Genomic DNA, 24,850 nt, shown 5'->3' with positions numbered 1-24,850 from the left:
GTTTTCTCTTACTTTTACACCACACATATAGCACGATTTTATCCACACACACACACATATATATATATATATATATATATATATATATATACACACATTTTATTAATAAATACAATCATTTAAATATTTCTCTCTCGGTATCTATTTTTTTTAATTTTTTTTAATGAAATTTTACTTTGTAATGACATCACTCATTTTACCATAAAATGTATGGCGCAACCCCAATATTTTTATTTATGTGGGGAAATTGAAAAGAAAACCTCAGGTTTTGTTTTCACGCTGTACACTTTACAGTAAAAATGACGTTTTCTTTATTCTGTGGGTCAATACGATTAAAATGATACACATGTTATATGCTTTTTTTTTTTTTATAATTGTACTGCCTTGAAAAATTCTCAAACTATTTTAACAAAATGAGTATGTTTAAAATTGACCTTTTTTGACCACCTATAACTTTCTAATTTTTCCATATACGGGGCAGAATGAGGGCCAATTTTTTGCCCCGTGATCTGTAGTTTTTATCGTTACCACTTTTTCTTATATTTAACTTTTTATACATTTTTATTAAAAGCATCAATTTTCTTTTTAAACGTTTATGCCGTTCACTGTATGGGATAATTAACAACATATTTTGATAGTTCAGACTTTTACACACACAGCAATACCAAATATGTTTATTAATTATTTTTTCTTAAAATGGGGAAACGGGATGAATTTTTATTGGGAGAGGGGATTTTTCACATGTTTTAAAGGGGTTATCAAGGAAAAAACTTTTTTTTATATATCAACTGGTTCCAGAAAGTTAAACAGATTTGTAAATTACTTCTATTAAAAAACATAAATCCTTTCAGTACTTATAAGCTTCTGAAGTTAAGGTTGGTCTTTTCTGTCTAAGTCCTCTTTGATGACGCCTGTCTCGAGAACTGTCCAGTTTAGAAGCAAATTCCCATAGCAAACCTCTTCTAAACTGTGCGTTTCCCAAGACAGGTGTCATCAAAGAGCACTTTGACAGAAAAGAACAACCTTAACTTCAGAAGCTCATAAGTACTGAAAGGATTAAGATTTTTTAATAGAAGTAATTTACAAATCTGTTTAACTTTCTGGTGCCAGTTGATATATATATAAAAAAGTTTTTTTTCCTGGAATACCCCTTTAACTTATTTTTTTTTATACACTTTTTATGTTCCCATAGGGGACTAATTATAGCAATCATTTGATTGCTAACACTGTTTTGTGCTATGCATAGGGCATAGCACTAATCAGTGTTATCGGTGATCTTCTGCTCTGGTCTACATGATCTCAGACCACAGCAGAAGACCCCTGGAGACGGCCGGAGGCAGGGGAGGGGGCCTCCAGCCGCCATGCTGGATGATCGGATCCCCGTGGCAGCGCTTCAGGTGATCTGATCATCCATTTTAAGTACCGCACTGCAGCAGATACTGTGATCTGTATTGATCATGGCATCTGAGGGGTTAATGGCGGACATCAGCGCAATCGCTGATGTCTGCCATTATCGGTGGGTCCCTGGCGCGCATGACGCGAGCACCGGTTCACGGTCATTACAGAGCGTAAATGTACGTCATGGTGCGGTAAGTACCTCCAATTGTACGTCAATTGTCATTAAGAGGTTAAAGGGCTTAAAGTTTTTTTTTTTCTTCAACAGAAATTTGCACATGCAAACAACTCCTGTTAAAAAACAAACAAACAAACAAACAAAAAATAAGAAAGGCCCCTTTCACACTACAGGTATCATCCTGTAAAAAAAACCCTCCATTATTACTCCCGACAAAGAGTCCTGAAAACGGCCATCAAAAAATCGCATTCATGTCAATGGAATTTTTTGAATATCCTTTTGCATCAGGCATGTCCGTTTTTACTAAAGACAGTTATTTTTGCCGGCACAAAAGACAGTGAATTTTTGGTCCAGCAAAAAAATTGCTGAAAAAACGGATGTTAAAATTTAACATTGAAGTCTATGGGAACCAAATGTTTTTAAAAAAAAAAAAAAAAAAAAAACATTATCATCAGTTATTGTCAGGTTTTTTAACATCCGTTTTTTTGTACTGAGCATGCTCAGTACAGCTTTACAAAAAAAGGGTTAAAAACCTAATAAAAAAAAAACCCGGAGGTAACTGGTAATAACGGATGATAACAGATGAACAACATCAGGTTTTTTAAGAAAAAAAACATAAAAAATAACGGATGATGTTCATCAGTTATCATTCGTTATTACCAGTTATTGCATTTGATTTTTTTCCCCATCTGTTATTGTAAAATAATGGCAGTAAAAAAGCAGGATGAGACCTGTAGTGTGAAAGGGGCCAAACAAACAAACCAAAACACAAAGTTAAAAGCCTCTACCCCTTAAATGGTCACTGTCATTTCAAATAAATAAATAAAATCATTTTATGCTGAATAATACTTTGTCCGGCATTTATCATTGTAGGTGTAAGTGAAGCATTTTCTACACCTTTGTTTTGTGAGCTGGTAATGTGTAGGAACACCAAATGTATTAAGTGGTCACAGAGGATTTGATACATTTTGTGCAGGTCACATTTTCTGATATTTCTCTTTTCACATACACCAAAAAGCTGAGCTAAGTCTGGGCTGGTGCAGTTTTAGAGACTTTTCAGTGGCTTTGCACCTTCTCTGTCACAAAAAGGTGCAGTTCATAAAACCCGTCCTTATCATGTGTATTGCCAAAATCAGTGGATTACAACTCAAAATCAGTCGAAATGTGTAACCCAAAAGAAGCAAAAAAGGCGTCTCAACTTCCTATAGGATGTGAACAATTCTTAGTTAAATCACATTTTCATTTTAACAGATATATCTTTCAGAAGCACAGGGAATTCACACACAGACTAGATATTTCAAAAGAAATATATAAGATAGAGAAGCAGCAGCAGCAGGTAGAAGTATAGGGACCCCCCCCCCCCCCCCTGCCGAGTTAACCTTTAGCCAACCCAGTGGATTTGTTGGTTTTCCATTAAATACTGGTTAATGTGAACACGGTCAGTATGGCTTTCATTCCCTGTGATAAAGAATATATCAAGGTAAAGAAATAATTGCATTATATATATTTGTCTTTATGTTGTTCTCTTTCCTTATGTTTAATAATAATAATTAAAGGGGTGCTCCGGTGAAAACCTTTTTTCTTTTAAATCAACTGGTGGCAGAAAGTTAAACATATTTGTAAATTACTTCTATTAAAAAATCTTAATCCTTCCTGTACTTATTAGCTGCTGAACATTACAGAGGAAATTCTTTTCTTTTCGGAATGCTCTCTGATGACATCACGAGCACAGTTCTCTCTGCTGACGTTATTATAAAAATAATGCTTTATTTATTGTTGTCCTTAGTGGGATTTGAACCTAAGTCCCCAGCACTGCAAGGCAGCAGTGCTTACCACTGAGCCACCATGCTGCCCTTAGCATACATCTGCTATGCACGGTTGCTAAAATGGACAGAGATGTCAGCAGAGGGCACTGTGCTTGTGATGTCATCAATGTTCCAAAAAGAAAGGAATTTCCTCTGTAGCATTCAGCAGCTAATAAGTACTGGAAGGATTAAGATTTTTTAATGGAAGTAATTTACAAATATGTTTAACTTTCTGCCACCAGTTGATTTAAAAGAAAAAAGGTTTTCACTGGAGCACCCCTTTAAAGTTTTTAAGTTGATCTATTATTATCCATCTTTTCAGAATACTAAAATCTAACCCAGTGATTCCCCACCGTGGTGCCGCGGGATTTTGCTGTGATTATTATAATTTTTTTAATATCCCGCCCCGGCCTGCGCGCTTATGACTGGCGGCACAGGGGGGAAGGAAAGCCTGCGTGCGCACTGCGCACACAGCATCTACCTCCCCCCTGCGTCCAACTGCGTCCCCCTCCCTCCTGCATCTCCCTCCTCCCTGTGTCCCTTGCGGCGCAGTGATTCGAAAATGGTGCCCTGGGGCGGAACGAGCTTCACCTACGCCAGACTCCCATGCCTGCCGTGGACCTGCAAGCTGCACGGGCCGGCTTGCTTAAGGTACCGTACCCTTTTCAACCCTCTGTTACCCCTTCTCAAACCTGTCCAAACCCCCCACCACCACTGTCACCAAGGTCCACCCTCTACCCCCCCGTCACTCCTGCCCACCCCCTGTCATCCGTGTCTGCCTTGTCCACCTCCCTATCCATCCTCCCGTCACCCATGTCCACCCCCCATGTCACCCATGTCCACCCCCCTGTCACCCCTGTCCACCCCCCTGTCACCCATGTCAACCCCCTGTCACCTATGTCCACCTCCCCTCGTCACCCATGTCCACCCCCCGTCACCCCTGTTCAACCCCCCGTCACCCCTGTCCACCCCCCGTCACCTCTGTCCACCCTCTTGTCACCCATGTCCACCCCCATGTCACCCATGTTCACCCTCCTGTCATCCCTGTCACCCCCGTCCACCCTCCTGTCACCCATGTTCACCCTCCTGTCACCCATGTTCACACCCCTGTCCACCCTCCTGTCACCCATGTTCACCCTCCTGTCACCCATGTTCACTCTCCTGTCATCCCTGTCACCCCCTGTCCACCCTCCTGTCATCCCTGTCACCCCTGTCCACCCCCTGTCACCCCTGTCCACCCCCCGTCACCCCTGTCCACCCTCTTGTCACCCATGTCCACCCCCATGTCACCCATGTTCACCCTCCTGTCACCCATGTCCACCCCCATGTTCACCCTCCTGTCACCCCCATCCACCCTCCTGTCACCCATGTTCACCCTCCTGTCACCCCCGTCCACCCTCCTGTCACCCATGTTCATCCTTCTGTCACCCATGTTCACCCTCTTGTAATCCCTGTCACCCCCTGTCCACCCTCCTGTCATCCCTGTCACCCCTGTCCACCCTCCCGTCCCCCATGTTCACCCTCCCGTCAACCATGTTCACCCTTCCGTCACCCATGTCCACCCCCATGTCACCCATGTTCACCCTCCTGTCACCCATGTCCACCCCATGTCACCCATGTTCACCCTCCTGTCACCCATGTCCACCCCCCTGTCACCCATGTTCACCCTCCTGTCATCCCTGTCACCCCTGTCCACCCTCTTGTCACCCATTTTCACCCTCCTGTCACCCATGTTCACCCTCCTGTCACTAATGTTCACACCCCTGTCCACCCTCCTGTCACCCATGCTCACCCTCCTGTCACCCATGTTCACCCTCCTGTCATCCATTTCACCCCGTCCACCCTCCTGTCACCCCCGTCCACCCACCTGTCACCCATGTTCACCCTCCTTTCACCCATGTCCACCCCCTGTCACCCCTGTCCACACCCATGTCCACCCCCGTCACCCATGTTCAACCTCCTGTCATCCCTGTCACCCATGTCCACCCCCGTCACTCATGTCCACCCCCCTCTCACACATGTTCACCCTCCCATCATCCCCGTCACCCATGTACACCCTCCTGTGATCCATGTCCGCCTTGTCCACTCCCCTGTCCATCCCTGTCACTCATGTTTACCCCTGTCTACCCCGTAGTCTACCCTTTCACCCATGTCCACCCTCCTTTTCACCCATCTGTCCCTTTGTTACCCTTGTCCACCCCTCTGACCCCTTGTCTCCCATGTCCACCCTCCTGTCATCCATATCCACCCCCCCATCCAACGCTCTATCACCCCTGTCACCCATGTTCACCCTCCATTGTGGACCCCTCTGACCACATCCTTGTCACCCATGTCCACCCATGTCCACTCCCCTCTGTCACCCCCTATGCCCCTGTCACCCATGTTCACTCTTCTACACCCATCTGTCAACCTTGTACGCCTCCCTACACCCAGGGCCGGCCTTAGGTGTTCAGGCGCCCTGTGCGAGCTAACCTTGTGGCGCCCCACCCATTACCCCATAAACATACACAAAGAGGAAAAAAATCTTGTAACAAATATTTTTTTAAATATTTAATCATTCCCCTGCCCCCTTAATCAGTCCCATGTCCCCCTTAATCAGTCCCATGTCCCCCATAATCAGATGCAGTATAGTTCCCCCACATTGGGTGTAGTATAGCTCCCCACAGTAGGTGCAGTATAGTTTCCCCACATTAGGTGCAGTATAGTTCCCCCCACATTAGGTGCAATATAGTTCCCCACATTAGGGGCAGTATAGTTCCCCCACATTAGGTGCCATATAGTTCCCCACATTAGGTGCAGTACAGTTCCCCCACATTAGGTGCCATATAGTTCCCCACATTAGGTGCCATATAATTCCCCACATTAGGTGCAGTATAGTTCTCCACATTAGGTGCAGTATAGTTCCCCACATTAGGTGCAGTATAGTTCCCTCACATTAGGTGCAGTATAGTCCTCCACATTAGGTGCAGTATGTTCCCCCACATTAGGTGCAGTATAGTTCTCCACATTAGGTGCAGTATAGTTCCCCACATTAGGTGCAGTATAGTTCCCCCACATTAGGTGCAGTATAGCTCCCCACATTAGGTGCAGTATAGACCCACATTAGGAAGAAGCAGTTTCCCCACATTAGGTAGTAGCAGGTTCCCCAAATTCGGTAGCATTGTCGTTCCGCCATTCCCCCCCCCTCCCCCCACCGACTCACACACACACACACACACACACAGGCAACCACACATGCACATACTACACACAGACAGACAACCACACATGCACACACACACAGACACCCACCCACACATACACACACAGACACCCACACATACACACACACACACAGACACCCACACATACACACTCACACAGACAGACACCCACACATACACACACACACACAGACACCCACACATACACACACACAGACGCTCTCTGTCACCCATGTACACTCCTCTACACCCCTCTGTCACCCATGTACACTCCTCTACACCCCTCTGTCACCCATGTACACTCCTCTACACCCCTCTGTACACTCCTCTACACCTCTCTGTCACTCATCTACACTCATCTACACCCCTCTGTCACCTATGTACACTCCTCTACACCTCTCTGTCACCCATGTACACTCCTCTACACTCCTCTGTCACCCATGTACACTCCTCTATTCCCCTCTGTCACTCATGTACACTCCTCTACTCCCCTCTGTCACCCATGTACACTCCTCTACACCCCTCTGTACACTCCTCTACACCCCTCTGTCACCCATGTACACTCCTCTACACCCCTCTGTACACTCCTCTACACCTCTCTGTCACCCATGTACACTCCTCTACACTCCTCTGTCACCCATGTACACTCCTCTACACCCTTCTGTCACTCATGTACACTCCTCTACTCCCCTCTGTCACCCATGTACACTCCTCTACACCCCTCTGTACACTCCTCTACACCCCTCTGTCACCCATGTACACTCCTACACCCCTCTGTACACTCCTCTACACCTCTCTGTCACTCATGTACACTCCTCTACACCCCTCTGTCACCTATGTACACTCCTCTACACCTCTCTGTCACCCATGTACACTCCTCTACACTCCTCTGTCACCCATGTACACTCCTCTACACCCCTCTGTCACTCATGTACACTCCTCTACTCCCCACTGTCACCCATGTACACTCCTCTACACCTCTCTGTACACTCCTCTACACCCCTCTGTCATTCATGTACACTCCTCTACACCCCTCTGTACACTCCTCTACACCCCTCTGTTACCCATGTATACTCCTCTACACCCCTCTGTACACTCCTCTACACCCCTCTGTCACCCATGTACACTCCTCTACACCCCTCTGTTACCCATGTACACTCATCTACACCCATTTGTCACCCATGTATACTCCTCTACACCCCTCTGTACACTCCTCTACACCCCTCTGTACACTCCTCTACACCCCTCTGTCACCCATGTACACTCCTCTACACCCCTCTTTCATCCATGTACACTCCTCTACACCCCTCTGTCTCACATGTACACTCCTCTACACCCATCTGTCACCCATGTACACTCCTCTACACCCCTCTGTCACCCATGTACACTCCTCTACACCCATCTGTCACCCATGTACACTTCTCTACACCTATCTGTCACCCATGTACACCCATCTGTCACCCATGTACACTCCTCTACACCCCTCTGCACACCTCTCTACACCCCTCTTTCACCCATGTAAAAAAGAAGTGCGGAGCCTAATAGGTTTGTTTTGCAGGTTTAACGGTGAAGAATTGTGTGTGAAAGAAATCGTGATGATGGCCCAGACCAGATGGAGAAGAGAAGGCAACGATGCAAATTAGAGAAGACATCATTGGTGAGTGGCTGTATAAAGCAGCACTTTAGACTACATACCCACTGATAAATAGATATAGTGCAGTGCGTTTTTCCTTTTTTTTTTTTGCACGTCAACCTCGGTAGCGGTGTCCTGCGAAAAAAAATTTCAGAGGTGTGCCCAAACCCGAAAAAGGTTGGGAAACACTGATCTAACCATTTTAATGACGTTCACACATCATATGCTATTTTATTCATGCATTTATGAATTTCTAATTATCAGAATCAGCCATAACTTTATCAAAATAGCTCACTTCCATGTACCTGTTTATATATACCGGGTTCTTCATTATGATTAAATACATTAATATTCTCCACCTAAAAAAAAGTAAAAAATTGTGGTACACCTTTTATACCTCTAATGCCGTTTGTGTCACGATTCGGCTTACAGGTAGTGGATCCTCTGTGTCAGCGAGGGATTGGCGTGGACCGTGCTGGTGGACCGGTTCTAAGAGGCTACTGGTGTTCACCAGAGCCCGCCGCAAAGCGGGATGGTCTTGCTGCGGCAGTAGCAACCAGGTCGTATCCACTAGCAACGGCTCAACCTCGCTGACTGCTGAGAAGGCGTGGGACAGAAGGACTAGGCAGAGGCAAGGTCAGACGTAGCAGAAGGTCGGGGCAGGCGGCAAGGTTCGTAGTCAAGATGGATAGCAGGAGTTCAGGTAACACAGGCTTTGGACAACACTAAACGCTTTCACTGGCACAAGGCAACAAGATCCGGCGAGGGAGTGCAGGGGAAGTGATGTGATATAGCCAGGGAGCAGGTGGAAGCCAATTAAGCTAATTGGGCCAGGCACCAATCATTGGTGCACTGGCCCTTTAAGTCTCAGAGAGCTGGCGCGCGCGCGCCCTAGAGAGCGGAGCCGCGCGCGCCAGCACATGACAGCAGGGGACCGGGACGGGTAAGTGACTTGGGATGCGATTCGCGAGCGGGCGCGTCCCGCTGTGCGAATCGCATCCCCGACGGCCATGTCAGTGCAGCGCTCCCGGTCAGCGGGTCTGACCGGAGCGCTGCAGGGAGAGAGATGCCGTGAGCGCTCCGGGGAGGAGCGGGGACCCGGAGCGCCCGGCGTAACAGTACCCCCCCCTTAGGTCTCCCCCTTTCTTTGTCCGGCAACTGCTTCCCATGGGATGAGGACACCGGGAGTGATTGAAGGGTTTCCTCAAAGGCAGGCCGTACAGCAGGAGTGGGAATGGGGAGGGAGGGCAGGGGGTGAAACATGGCACGGGACAGGGTGTCACCAGGACGGGGGCCATGAGGAGGCGAGGCACAGTCCAGATAAGCCTTGGGGGGACCAGGTGTACGAGGAGGCACTGAGGCTTGCCTGACGGGACTGGGAGGGGGGGAGAGGCATTTCTTATGGCAAGCAGAGTCCCAGTTCTTGATCTCCCCGGTGGTCCAGTCAAGGGTGGGAGAATGAAGCTGGAGCCATGGCAGACCGAGGAGGACCTCAGAGGTGCAGTTGGGAAGGACGAAATATTCAATCCTTTCGTGGTGGGGTCCAATGCACATTAAGAGGGGTTTTGTGCGGTAACGCACGGTGCAATCCAATCTAACTCCGTTGACCGCGGAAATGTAGAGCGGCTTGACGAGACGGGTCACCGGGATGCAGAACTTATTCACCAAAGACTCCAAAATGAAATTCCCAGAGGCACCAGAGTCCAAGCAGGCCACGGCTGAGAGGGAGGAGTTGGCTGAAGGAGAAATCCGCACGGGCACCGTGAGGCGTGGAGAAGCAGACTTTGAACCAAGAGACGCCACACCCACGATTGCTGAGCGACCACCGTGGTAAGGTCAGCGAGACTTGGCAGCGGCACCTCAGCGGGATCCATGGCCGGATCTACTGTCACGATTCGGCTTACAGGTAGTGGATCCTCTGTGTCAGCGAGGGATTGGCGTGGACCGTGCTGGTGGACCGGTTCTAAGAGGCTACTGGTGTTCACCAGAGCCCGCCGCAAAGCGGGATGGTCTTGCTGCGGCAGTAGCAACCAGGTCGTATCCACTAGCAACAGCTCAACCTCGCTGACTGCTGAGAAGGCGTGGGACAGAAGGACTAGGCAGAGGCAAGGTCAGACGTAGCAGAAGGTCGGGGCAGGCGGCAAGGTTCGTAGTCAAGATGGATAGCAGGAGTTCAGGTAACACAGGCTTTGGACAACACTAAACGCTTTCACTGGCACAAGGCAACAAGATCCGGCGAGGGAGTGCAGGGGAAGTGATGTGATATAGCCAGGGAGCAGGTGGAAGCCAATTAAGCTAATTGGGCCAGGCACCAATCATTGGTGCACTGGCCCTTTAAGCCTCAGAGAGCTGGCGCGCGCGCGCCCTAGAGAGCGGAGCCGCGCGCGCCAGCACATGACAGCAGGGGACCGGGACGGGTAAGTGACTTGGGATGCGATTCGCGAGCGGGCGCGTCCCGCTGTGCGAATCGCATCCCCGACGGCCATGTCAGTGCAGCGCTCCCGGTCAGCGGGTCTGACCGGAGCGCTGCAGGGAGAGAGAGGCCGTGAGAGCTCCGGGGAGGAGCGGGGACCCGGATCGCTCGGCGTAACAGTTTGCTTCAGATAAAAGTAGTTATTGTCAAATAGGTACAAAACCTTTCACAATATCAGAAAAAACAAAACAACTTAGTTGTTGTTGTTGCTTCACATCATTTGCAACATTACAAATATCCTTGTGTTATTAGTATAGTTGGATTGTTTTTTTTTTTTTTCTGTAACAATTTATTAAGAATTCATTCAAAAAGCCACATAATACCAAAAGGGTCACTTACCTTTTCCTGCAACTGTACAGATTTGACATCATAGACCAGAGCTGCGTTTATAATTCTGCATCATTTGCTCAATAATCCACTCATTATATTTATGTCCCAGCCTTATGTTACCGTTGCGCTTTCTATGCCATAAAAATCCCTGAAAATTCTTTGTCCTGGACTATTTTGGTCTCCGGTTTTCCAGAGACTTCATTTCATTTAGGGACTGACTTTATTGAGCTTAGTCTCCATGGAATGCTGATTTACTATCAAGAAAGGAAAATAACTGGTTGTAAAAGTTCAAAGGGTTTAAGTGGATCATGATGTTCTGGAGATATTTGATATGTGATATTAGTAATATCTGAATGATACTTGCAGTGCCACATTTGCTGGCCTTAGATGACAGGTTATTATATACAATGGACATAAATATTTCATCATTGATCTGATGGCTGCTTTGGAACATCACACTTTTTTCATTTTAACAGACCCACGTGTCAAGTAGTTGACTGTTTTCTGGCACAGCATGTTCTTCTTTTTATTTGATGAGTGTTTATCTAATGTATTTTTATTTATTTATTTATTTTTTTGTTCAACAGTTTTTTTTTTATTAAAGAATTTTTCTTTAAAACAGATATTTGACAGTAAAGAAAATATAAGTACGTAGAATAATAAACAAAGGTCATTAGATATTAACAAGACCAGGTTACAATATGGTAATCTGCATAGATCTGGCTGTCAAGATGTTGTAAAGTCCAGATTTTCTCAGGTCGGCTCTGTGAGTATCAGGGGAAGGCCCCACGTCTGGGACATTGAGCATAGATAGAAGCCGTTATCTGATAAATAATGAAGCTAAGATTTTGTGAAGTGGTATTAGTGGGTACTAGTAATATCTCTAGAGTTATTCACAATCCAGAGCTATTACACCTCAACTGATGGTCAATAATCCAGGTAACATGCAATGAAGAAGATATAAAATAATGTACATAAAAAGCAGGAGGTAGAAGGTTCGGAAGAGCTGGAAAGGGGGGAAGTTATACAGAGAAAGAGACAGGTAAGTAGGGAGGATAAAGAGAAAAGAGATAAAGTATCTGCTTGGCTCCAGCTCCTCGAGGTCCGTCCACCGCCTCAGACCACTCTCAGGGATTCCACATATTCGTCTCACTGGCACCACAATGTCTGGAAAGCATCCAGTCTGTTTTCCACCATAGCGGACATATTTTCCATTTCTCTAATGTCTAATGAGTTACATACTGTATTTCCCATATTCCTAAGTTTTACAAAGAATTCACATTGTATCAGACCATGAGACATATACCACTCTCAATCTGCCTAATGGAATGGGTAGAAAAGAATGTATAGAAGCAAGCCTTTTACAGAGGACACCATCTTTTATTACAAAAGAACAAAGAAATCTCCATGAACAGCCGCATATTCAGCAGCTCAAGTTGTCCATTAGATTAGTACAGGTAGTACAAGCTCCATTCTCTACAAGGAGCACATCTCTTTATCTCGTGAAATATATTCATTGTATTCAGGGTTATGAAGTAGCTGTCATGTCTTATTATAATCAGTATTTTAATCAGATGTGAAATATTTTTAACCCCTTAAGGACCAAGCCCATTTTCACCTTAAGGACCAGAGCATTTTTTGCATTTTCTGACCACTGTCACTTTAAACATTAATAACTCTGGAATGCTTTTAGTTATCATTCTGATTGCGAGACTGTTTTTTCGTGACATATTCTACTTTAACATAGTGGTAAAATTTTTTGGTAACTTGCATCCTTTCTTGGTGAAAAATCCCAAAATTTGATGAAAAATTTGAAAATTTTGCATTTTTCTAACTTTGGAGCTCTCTGCTTGTAAGGAAAATGGATATTCCAAATTTTTTTTTATTCACATATACAATATGTCTACTTTATATTTGCATCATAAAATTGACGTGTTTTTACTTTTGGAAGACACCAGAGGGCTTCAAAATTCAGCAGCAATTTTTCACAAAATTTCCAAAATCACAATTTTTCAGGGATCAGTTCAGGTTTGAAGTGAATTTGAAGGGTCTTCATCTTAGAAATACCCCCTAACTGACCCCATTATAAAAACTGCACCCCCCAAAGTATTCAAAATGACATTCAGTCAGCATTTTAACCCTTTAGGTGTTTCACAGGAATAGCAGCAAAGTGAAGGAGAAAATTCACAATCTTCATTTTTTACACTCGCATGTTCTTGTAGAACCAATTTTTGAATTTTTACAAGGGGTAAAAGGAGAAAATGTATACTTCTATTTGTAGCCCAATTTCTCTCGAGTAAGCACATACCTCATATGTCTATGTAAAGTGTTCGGCGGGCGCAGTAGAGGGCTCAGAAGGGAAGGAGCGACAAGGGGATTTTGGAGCGTACGTTTTTCTGAAATGGTTTTTGGGGGGCATGTTGCATTTAGGAAGCCCCTATGGTGCCAGAACAGGAAAAAAAAAACACATGGCATACCATTTTGGAAACTAGACCCATTGAGGAACGTAACAAGGAATAAAGTGAGCCTTAATACCCCACAGGGGTTTCACGACTTTTGCTTTACGGCGACGTGCATTGCTGTAAAGGGCCCGACTGCGGCTGAAGATCTACTCACCTGTCGCCGCCGTCTTCATCGCCGGATCCGGGTCTTCAGGGATGAGGTAAGTACCGGGGCCGGGCCCCAGCACTCCCCCGTCCCCCGCCGCGTCCTCCGGTCTTCCTCCCGTCCTCTCCGGACTTCCAGGGGCCAGGCAGGGCGGGAGGAAGTAACCGCCCCCCCCCCTCCCCCCCCTGGGATTGGTCGGTTAACTAACCGAAGAATCGCAGGGGATCGGAGCTGTCTGCGACAGCCGGGATCATGCAAAATTACCGGGCGGTCGGGTCCCAGAGACCCGATCAGCCCGGTATCGCCGCAGATCGCAAGGGCGATTTCCCTTGTGATTTGCGGCGATCGCCGACATGGGGGGCCTACATGGCCCCCCTCGGCGTTTGCCCTGGATCCCTGCTGAAGGATTTCAGCAGGGATCCGCTTCCGACCAGGAAAAGACCATGACGTATGAATACGTCATAGGTCCTTAAGACCCAGGGTGTGATGACGTATGCATACGTCATGGGTCCTTAAGGGGTTAATAACTGTTACGCCGAGCGCTCCGGGTCCCTGCTCCTGCCCGGAGTGCTCGCGCCGTTCTCCTGTCTGCAGCGCCCCGGTCAGACCCGCTGACCGGGAGCGCTGCACTGTCACTGCCGGCGGGGATGCGATCAGCATAGCGGGATGCGCCCGCCCGCGGGTTGCATCCCAATCCACTCACCTGTCCCGTTCCCCGGCTGTCACGTCCCGGCGCGCGCGGCCCCGCTCTCTAGGGTGCGCGCGCGCCAGCTCTCTGAAATTTAAAGGGCCAGTGCACCACTAATTGGTGCCTGGCCCAATCAGTTGTTAATCACTTCCCATTAATATAAAAACCCACTTCCCCTTCCTGTCCTCGCCGGATCTTGTTGCCCTAGTGCCCTGAGAAAGCGTTTAGTGTATCCCAAGCCTGTGTATGAAGACCTTTGCCGTTGCTCCTGACTATGACCCTTTGCTGCCTGCCCTGACCTTCTGCTACGTCCGCTCTTGCCTTGTCTCTGTGTACTGCGCCTGTCTCAGCTGTCCGTGGGGTTGAGTCGCTATCGGGTGGAACGACCTGGGGTTACCTGCCGCTGCAAGTCCATCCAGCTTTGCGGCGGGCTCAGGTGAAAACCAGTAACCCCTTGGATTCCGTTCCCCTGGTACGGCCCACGCCATCACCTCACTGAAACAGAGGATCCACCTCCAGTGTCCTCCCTGCTTACCAGTCCGAATCCTGACAATAACGCTGGGATGCTATTACTTATGAATTTGATTCAGAGATAGTTTTTTCTTGACATATTCTACTTTAACATAGTGGTACATTTTTGTCGATACTTGTATCATTTCTTGGTGACAAATTCCAAAATTTCATGAAAAATTAGCAAATTTTGCATTTTTCCAAATTTGAAGCTCTCGGCTTGTAAGTGAAATAGAAATTCCAAATAAATTATATATTCATTCACATACATTCATAATATGTCTACTTTATGTTTGCATTATAAAGTTGACATGTTTTTGCTTTTTGAAGACATCAGAAAGCTTCAAAGTATAGCAGCAATTTTCAAATTTTTCACGAAATTTTCAAAATCGAAATTTTTCAGGGACCAGTTCAGTATAGAAGTGGATTTGAGGAGCCATCATGTTAGAAATACCCCATAAATTACCCCATTATAAAAACTGCACCCCTCAAAGTATTCAAAATGACATTCAGAAAGTTTGTTAACCCTTTAGGTGTTTCACAGGAATAGCAGTGAAGAAATTCAAAATCGTAATTTTTTACACTCGCATATTCTTGTAGACCTATTTTTTTAAATTTTACAAGGTGTACAAGGAGAAAATCCCCCCTAAATTTGTAAACCAATTTCTCTCGAGTAAGGAAATACCTTATATGTTTATGTAAAATTCTCTTTGTGTGCACTACAGGGCTCTGAAGGGAAGGAGCGACAATGGGATTTTGGATAGTGAATTTTGCTGAAATGGTTTTTAGGGGGCATGTCGCATTTGGGAAGTCCCTATGGTTCCAGAACAGCAAAAAACTAAACAAAAAAAAATACAAAAAAATACAAAAAACACATGGCACAGTATTTGGGAAACAACACCCCTCATGGAATGTAAAACTGGGTACAATGAGCCTTTACATCCCACAGGTGTTTGACACATTTTCCCTAAAGTTGGACATGAAAATGAAAATTTTAATTTTTTTTCACTAAAATGCTGGTGTTAACCCAACTTTTTTATTTTCACAAGGGGTTATAGGAGAAAAAGCCTCCCAAAATTTGTAGCACCATTTAATCTGAGTATGGAATTACCCCATATGTGGATGTAAAGTGCTCTGCGGGTGCACTACAGGACTCAGAAGAGAAGGAGTGCCATTAGGCTTTTGGAGATAGAATTTGGTTGGAATGGAAGTCGGGGGCATGTGTCGAAGGGCATGCTGGGACTTGAATTTATGCAACAGCTAGAGGCACACTACTACAACTCCCAGCATGCCCTTTGGCTGTCCGTGCATGCTGGGAGTTGTAGTTATGCAACAGTTGGAGGAACACTGGTTGCAAAACACTGAGAGTTTGTTACTTAACTCATTGTTTATTGCCGGTTTCCACTACGGGCACCTGCTCTCACCCTCTGGAATAGGGAAGGAGCGGGTGCCCTTAGTGACACCCCCAGCAGGAGTCCTGATTTGTTGGCCACTAATGGCCGACGAATCAGGACGACCGTCAGGTGGCACCAGTGCCATCTCACTTCTGCTGATAAAGGGTGATAGGTGCTGTCTTGGACGGCACCTATCACCCTTTTTTTCCGGGTCAAATCGCTGGTCTGAATTGATCAGTGATTTGTGGCATCAGGAACCCCCCAGGCATTGTCACGGGATGCCTGCTGAAGGATTTCAGCAGGCATCCCGTTTCGATACGGCGGTGAACGGAAACGTCCAGGGCATACAGGTACACCCTGAGTCCTCAAGTACCAGGACGTCAGGGCATACATATATGAATTTAAATTTATGTATGTATATATGTATGTATTTATGTATGTTCCATTATAACTTCTAAATGTCTGGAGACATTTTAGTGGAAAATAAATAAATTATATATATATATATATATATATATATATATATATATATATATATAATATATATAATGCAACCAGTCCTCAAAGGTATACAAAGGAAAGAATATTAGGTCCAGTACAATATTATAATATTTATTAAATAAAATGCAATATGTTAAATTGAACAACTGAAGTCTAGCGCTGGGCCCTTGCACAGGCTCCAGATACAATAGATATTATGAGTATAAATGTGATATCTGGCCAATATGGTCACTATAATAAATAGAATGAATAAAATGACCCCCCCCACTACAAAAAAAAGATGCAACTAAAGGCACATTTTAAAGTTTAAAATGCATTGCATATTCAAAAAATCCTTGTATAGAACTGTAAATCAATGGAAAAAAAAAAAAAAAAAAAAGAAAAGAAAATAGTTCAAGCACTCCCCACCACGTAAAGTTGTGCATAATATGATTTTTGGGTTGTTGATTTAATTTTGAGCACTAATGTGGTGTTTTTTAGGCCTAATACCCAGCCCAGAGCAGCACCTGAAGAGGCCTTAGATATCCTCCCAGTCAGGAAAATTTACTTTTTCCATCCCAGGGAGAATTAAAACAAGGAACTGTTCAGACATAAACTGCATGTCTGAACAGGTCCCAGAGCAGAAAATACTAAACACAAATATACGGACAATACAGTCCCCCCCCTCCCCCCCCCCCAGGCCCACTTTTATAGAGGGACCACCAAAAACTCTGAAATCCACAAACAAGCAAAACATGAATCAAAATATTTTTACAAAAAAATACCTGGGTGCCCAGGTGTCTCCACGATTGCCACCTGGACACAGATGCTTGGCATAGGAACAGAGGTATAGCATCACTGCAGCTTTCAGGACTGGCTGAGGAGGTCCCTGAATCAGGTCCACTTGAAAATGGGATTCCAGGAATTCGAGACAGAAATTGGCACCAAAGCGAGTGGGTTGGCTGGTTATTCTATCATGAATGGGGGGCAGGGAGAAGTGAGCCCTAAGCTTTCCCTAAAAACCACTCTCCCTGCCTACTTGCCCATCCACCCTAAACGACGATTGACAGCTTGGAGTCAGTCCCTTCCTGCATGAGCGTCAAAGTCAATAAAACAAACGGGACTGTACAAAGTCAAGGAACAAGTCAGGAACGCAACTGAAGCACAACAACCAACAAACAGATATATAAATACAAACAGGGCAGGATATAGCATACTAACAGGTCAGGAAATCAAGAGTACTGTTCACACTGGACTCAGAACAAGGAACACACTGGACACCCAACTCCAATCATGGATGGACATCAATACCATAGCCAAATAAGCTCCTAGCTAGTGGGCACTCTTCACTGAGTGATCAGGATACTAGCCTAGGAGGAAACAAAAATCCAAAGTACATAAATACAGAAACAAGACTAACTCACTCCTATATAGACAAATTAGCACAAAGCTCAGAACAGAATTCTATCCTATCCTAGGAGATCCAGGATCAAACAAGGTCAACACAGAACTGACAAACACACAGTGTGAATACAGACTAAGGCAACACAAAGCAAATGCAGAATAAACAGTACAAGAATATTAAAAACCCAACAAAATACTCAAACAAGGCAGGCTAAAATCCAGATATCAAACAGGACAGATACTCAGGATATATGCTCAGACAGACATAGTGAACATAATGCAGACAAAACATGGTCAGAGTACAGGTCTAGTACCCAGCCCAGAGCAGCACCTGAAAAGTCAGGAAGGCTAACTCTTCCCATCCCAGGGAGCATTAACACAAGAAACTGTTCAGACATAAACTGCATGTAGGGTTGCCACCTTTCCCTCAGAAAAATACCGGTCATGGGTGTGGCTATGTGGGGGTGGAGCTACAAAAGGGGAGGGGCCAGATTGCACAGGGGCTGAGGGATCAGGGGTTTAAGAAATGGCATGGGGGATGGGAGGGGGGTTTAAGAAATGGCATAGGGGATTGGAGGAATACAATATATATGTGGGGGGAATTTTCCTATATCGCACAAAAAAAATTACATTTAGAGAATACCTACCAAAACCCTATTTATGCCAGCGGCGGCGGTAGTGGTGGTGCGCGACAGCAACGCTGGCTCTCTCTGATGACGAGTGACGTCCCCCTGCGCAACGTTAGATAAACAGGCTAATCAGACAGTATCACACATGACAGATTTAGATGCACAGGCTCAGCAGACAGTATCACACATAACAGGATTAGATACACAGGCTCAGCAGACAGTATCACACATGACAGATTTAGATGCACAGGCTCAGCAGATAGTATCCCACATGACAGATTTGGATATACAGGCTCAGCTCACAGTATCACACATGACAGGATTAGATACACAGGCTCAGCAGACAGTATCGCACATGACAGGATTAGATACAGAGCGCAGCAGATAGTTTCACACATTAAAACATTAAATCAGTGTTTCCCAACCAGGGTGCCTCCAGCTATTGCAAAACTACAACTCCCAGCATGCCCGGACAGCCAAAGGCTGTCTGGGCATGCTGGGAGTAATAGTTTTTCAACAGCTGGAGGCACCCTGGTTGGGAAACACTGCATTATATACACAATTTTGCAGAGAGGTCTCACCAGTCTCTTGTCTTCACTTTCTCCTTTCCCCGGGCGGCTCCAGGTTAAGGAATGTCCGGGGTTGAGGAGGAATGGGGTGGGCAATTATTTATCCCATGGGGCCACATGAGAAACTAAAAATATTGTGGAGGGCCAGGTAATTGTCCCCCAGATCAGGCAGCATAGTTGTCCCCCAGATTAGGAGCATAGTTGTCCCCCAGATTAGGCAGCATAGTTGTCCCCCAGATCAGCATAGTTGTCCCCTAGATTAGGCAGCATAGTTGTCCCCCAGATTAGGCAGCATAGTTGTCCCCCAGATTAGGCAGCATAGTTGTCCCCCAGATTAGGCAGTATACCCCCCCCCCTACACACACACACACACACATATATACACAGACACATATACACAGACACATATATACACAGACACTCACCCGCCCTGCGCAGCAGATGGAGACAGGATACACGGCCTCTCCCCTCCCTGCTCTGCCTATGGAGGGTTGTAAGACTGCACGGGGCAGAGAGAAGGCGGGGGAGGGTGAGAGAGGAGACAGGAGGTGCACGCCCCCTCCCCAGCACTGTACAATCTCTTCCTGTCACCGCACGGAGCTCTCTCCCTGTCACCGGCTGGTGGTGTCAGACCTGGGCATTGTACGGCCGGTCATGAAAGCATTGCTGTTCTGGGGATGCTGCTCCGTCCGCCCCTGTCAGTGAATGAAAAATACCGGCCATTGCATGGCCGGTATTTTTCATCCAAACTTACCGGCACAGCCCGGAATGTAGATGAAAATACCGGCTGTGCCGGTAAAATACCGGCAGGGTGGCAACCCTAACTGCATGTCTGAACAGTTCCCAGAGCAGAAAATACAAAACACCAATATACGGACATTACACTTACAGAGGATTCCAGCTAGGTTTGCACAGTGTTTTTTAAGCCATATTTGTATTTGTGAAAATGTGTCCCTATCTTTTATACTTAAATATGTTCTCTGTAAGTATATGGAGGAGTGGTTGTCTGGGCACACAATGGGGGGGGGGGGGGGGGGGGATTGTCATTTGTAATGTGTGCCCCACCAGTTTTTCTCTCCGGTTTTGCACCCAATTTTTGTTGCAGGCTTCGTGCACCTGAATTTGCTACAAAAAACAAAACCCAGACCAACTCTCCATTTAACTCAGAAAACCCTGAAAAGGAGCGTGGCCACAGGGAAAGGGGGTGTGACTGCAAAAAAGGAGGGTGTCCCTGACAGTTTCAAAAATTCCAACATATTTACTAATGTTCTCACATAAAATGTAACGGATTAAAATTCTGAAAAACCCCACAGCTCAGAACAGTTGTAAAAAAAAAAAAAAAAAAAAAAAACATGCGGAAAAGCGCCACGTTGGTAAATACTATGGAAAAATATGTGTCTGGAAATCAGGGCTAATTTGTAAAAAATTTGGACACAAATAAGTGACAAATGAAATACGACTGAAAGAACATTGTGTAAATATAGACTTATAATGTAATCTCTCCGATACACGGCCAAATTGTTTTATTGTTATAACCCATGAATAGCCTCATATTAAGCAGTTTAAGTTTTCTATTAGATAAGTACAGTTAGTACAAGCTCCATTCTCTATAAGGAGCGCCTCTCTTTAACTCAGTATATGTTACAACTTCAGTATCAAACAACATGACAACTGGAGGGAGATGAGCAGCAGAGAATAGACAGGTCCCGGCAGTGCGCTGATTGCGCTAGGAGCAGGGCAGCAGCGGGGACATGTCGGACGGCGGCGGTGAAGGAATGAAGCCTACATGCGGAACATATTGGCTTCATTCATTCACCGCCGCCGGTTCCCGACATGTCTCGCTGCTGCCCTGCTCCAAGAAGATGAGGAGCAGGCAGAGGGAGGGGAAATAAGGACACTGGGTGAGGGGAGGGGGGGGGGGGATAAGGATAACCACACTGGGGCCAATGAATTATTATAAACACACTGGGGCCAATGAATTATTATAAACACACTGGGGCCAATTAATTATTATAAATATGCATGGGGGGCATACATTTTGGAGTCAAATTATTAGTGAGACCCGGTGTGATAAATCACTCAGCCCATGTACTACAACCCCCATCATGGAACAGACTCTTTCCCATGATGGGTGTAGTAGTAAAAACACTAATGTAGCCTCCTCAACCACCGGCAGACTCCCGTAGCTGGGGAATTACTACTCCCATCATGGAAACAAGTCTGTTCCATGATAGGAGTAGTAGTAGTCCCAGCTGCAGGAGTCTGTAGGCAGAGGTGTTAAAACGACCATAAAATAATGGTGCATGAGGGATGTTATAACGGGTCTTAAAGGGGTATTCCAGGCCAAAACTTTTTTTTATATATCAACTGGCTCCGGAAAGTTAAACAGATTTGTAAATTACTTCTAATAAAAAATCTTAATCCTTCCAATAGTTATTAGCTTCTGAAGTTGAGTTGTTGTTTTCTGTCTAACTGCTCTCTGATTACTCACGTCCCGGGACGTGACATCATCATTGAGCAGTTAGACAGAAAACTTCAGAAGCTAATAACTATTGGAAGGATTAAGATTTTTTTTATAGAAGTAATTTACAAATCTGTTTAACTTTCCGGAGCCAGTTGATATATATAAAAAAAGGTTTTGCCTGGAATACCCCTTTAATCAGATGAGTATGCCCATTATTTTGACGGATATTGTTCAGCCATTAGCACCTGTTATTTCATCTGTTATTATACATCCATTTTTTTAATTAAACAATACAGAAAATGGATGTTTAATAACAGATGAATACTCATAGTGCGAAAGCAGCCTAAAATAAAGACTCCATTCTTGGGTGTATAAAAATAATATAATTATTTAAACAGGGATCAATTTATGTGGGCGGGCAGGGACCTAAAAATGTAGCCGACAATAATAAAAATGTAGAAAGGGGCCATTTAAATGTAAAAATAATATATTTTTTACAATAAATGTTTATTTTTTTTTTTATTAGTAATGTATTTTAATATTGTGTTTAATAAAGTGTGTCTATGTGTGTTTCACTTTTTCCTCTATTTTTAACATTTTTTAGGTAGTACTACTACTCCCAGCATGGAACAGACTGTTCCATGATGGGAGCTGTAGTACCAGTACTAATAGACAGACAACAGCAGGTGTCACTCCTGACACCCAATGTGATTGCCCTTTCTATTGCAGAGATGGAGCGGCTTTCTCCTGCGCTCGCATCCCTGCACTGTACTCCGGCCGGCCAGTGATGTGAATAGAATTCACATCACTTATTCATATTTCCTGCAGAGAGCTGTGATTGTCCAGATGGTTCCAGTCACTCACAGCTCTCTGCGGGAAATATGAATAATAGGTATATATACGGCATATACTCATACTACAGTGGGACCAGAGAAGAGCGGCCGACTGCCCGCATCTATACATTATACAGGACAATCGCATTGGGTGTCAGAAGTGACACTTGCTGCAATCTGTCTATTAATGCAGGTACTTCAGCTCCCAGCATGGAGCAGAGTGTGTTCCATGTTGGGAGCAGTAATACCTGCAGTTGAGGACAGATCAGAGCAAGTGTCACTCCTGACACCCGATGCGATCATCCTATCTATTGCAGAGATGTGAGTGCAAGAGAAAGCCATTATACAGGATGATCACAGGGATGTCGCTAATGAAGAAATTCGTTATTTTGAATCGAGCCAAAGTTCGGATTTGGTGCAAATCAAATTTTTCATGAAATTCGGAACGAAGTTGACTTAGTCAGATTCAATTTGCTCATATCTAATCATAGGGTACTGCCAGCAAGAGCGATCCATCCTTAGAGAGATATTACAACCATATTGTAAGACGGTTGAATTTTGAAAAATGGATAGGAATCTATAAAACCGACTTAATAAAATTGAAACAGATGTGATAAATATGAAAGTTGTTAAATTCAGAGAGTGGATTACAGAACAAATCAAAATCAGAAAATGGCCTAAATCCAACCGTGGGGATTTTTTGGGTGAAATCCAATGTAGAGAATAATAATAATTGTAATTATCCTATGGTTTTGAAAGAGTAAAAAAAAATCAATCATAATTAACCCCTTCAGGATGCAGGGTTTTTCGGTTTTTGCACTTTCTTTTTTTCCTTCTCACCTTTTAAAAATCGTAACCCTTTCAATTTTGTACCTAAAAATCCATATGATGGCTTATTTTTTGTGTCACCAATTCTACTTTGCAGTTACATCAGTCATTTTACCCAAACATCTACAGTGAAACTGAAAAAAATAATAATTGTGCGACAAAATTGAAGAAAAAACGCAATTTTGGAAATTTTGGGGGCTTCCGTTTCTATGCAGTACATTTTTCAGTTAAAATGACACCTGATCTTTATTCTGTAGGTCCATACGATTAAAATGATACCCTACTTGTATAGGTTTGATTTTGTCGTACTTCTGGAAAAAATCATAACTACATGCATGGAAATTTATACGTTTAAAATTAATCTTCTGACCCCTATAATTTATTTTTATTTTTATGCGTATGGGGCGGTATGAGGGCTCATTTTTTGCGCTGTGATCTGACGTTTTTAGTGGTATCATTTTTGTATTGATTGGACTTTTTGATTACTTTTTATTCATTATTTCATGATATAAAAAGCGACCAAAAATACGTTATTTTGGACTTTGGAATTTTTTTGCGCGTACGCCATTGACCGTGCGGTTTAATTAATGATATCGTTTTATAGTTCGGACATTTACGCACGCGGCGATACCTCATATGTTTATATTTATTTTTATTAACATGGTGTTTTGAACTTGGAGTGATTTGAACTTTTATTAAGGAAAGGGTTAAATCATATTTATTAACTTTTTTTTTTACACTTTTTTTTTGCAGTGTTATAGCTCCCATAGGGGGTTATAACATTGCATACACTGATTGCCAGCACTGTTCACTGCAAAGCCATAGCTTTGCAGTGATCAGTGCTATCGGCGGTCGATTGCTCAAGCCTGCATCTCAGGCTTGGAGCAATAAATCGCCGAAGGGACACGCCGGAGGAAGGTAAGAGGACCTCCGCTCGTGTCCCAGCTGATCGGGACACCGCATTTTCACTGCGGTGGTCCCGATCAGCCCCACTGAGCAGCCGGGCAGCTTTCACTTTCGTTTTAGATGGGGCGTTCAACAGCGTCTAAAGGGTTAATAGTGTGCGGCACCGCGATCGCTGCCGCGCGCTATTAGCCACGGGTCCCGGCTTCAGATACATGCTGGGACCGACCCGATATGACGCGGGGTCAACGCGTGACCCCGCGTTATATAGCGGGAGCCGGCCAAGGACATAAATATACATTCTTGGTCTTTAAGGGGTTAATAGTACAGTGGGGAAACCTAATTTGATGAAAATGTTTTACTCTTTGCGGAATCGCACTACTCTGAGGTCTGAGAGCTATAAACTAATTGGATTAGTAACAGTAATAAATACAAAAATAGAAATAAAGCAAATAACCAGGATAATAATTTGAATAAACCTGACAGCGAAATTGTGGAACAAATAAGAGTGAAGCAAGACACTA

The sequence above is a fragment of the Hyla sarda genome, chromosome 3 (genome assembly GCF_029499605.1).
Source record: "Hyla sarda isolate aHylSar1 chromosome 3, aHylSar1.hap1, whole genome shotgun sequence".
Lineage (NCBI taxonomy): Eukaryota > Metazoa > Chordata > Amphibia > Anura > Hylidae > Hyla > Hyla sarda.
Note: the sequence above shows the minus strand (reverse complement) of the source record.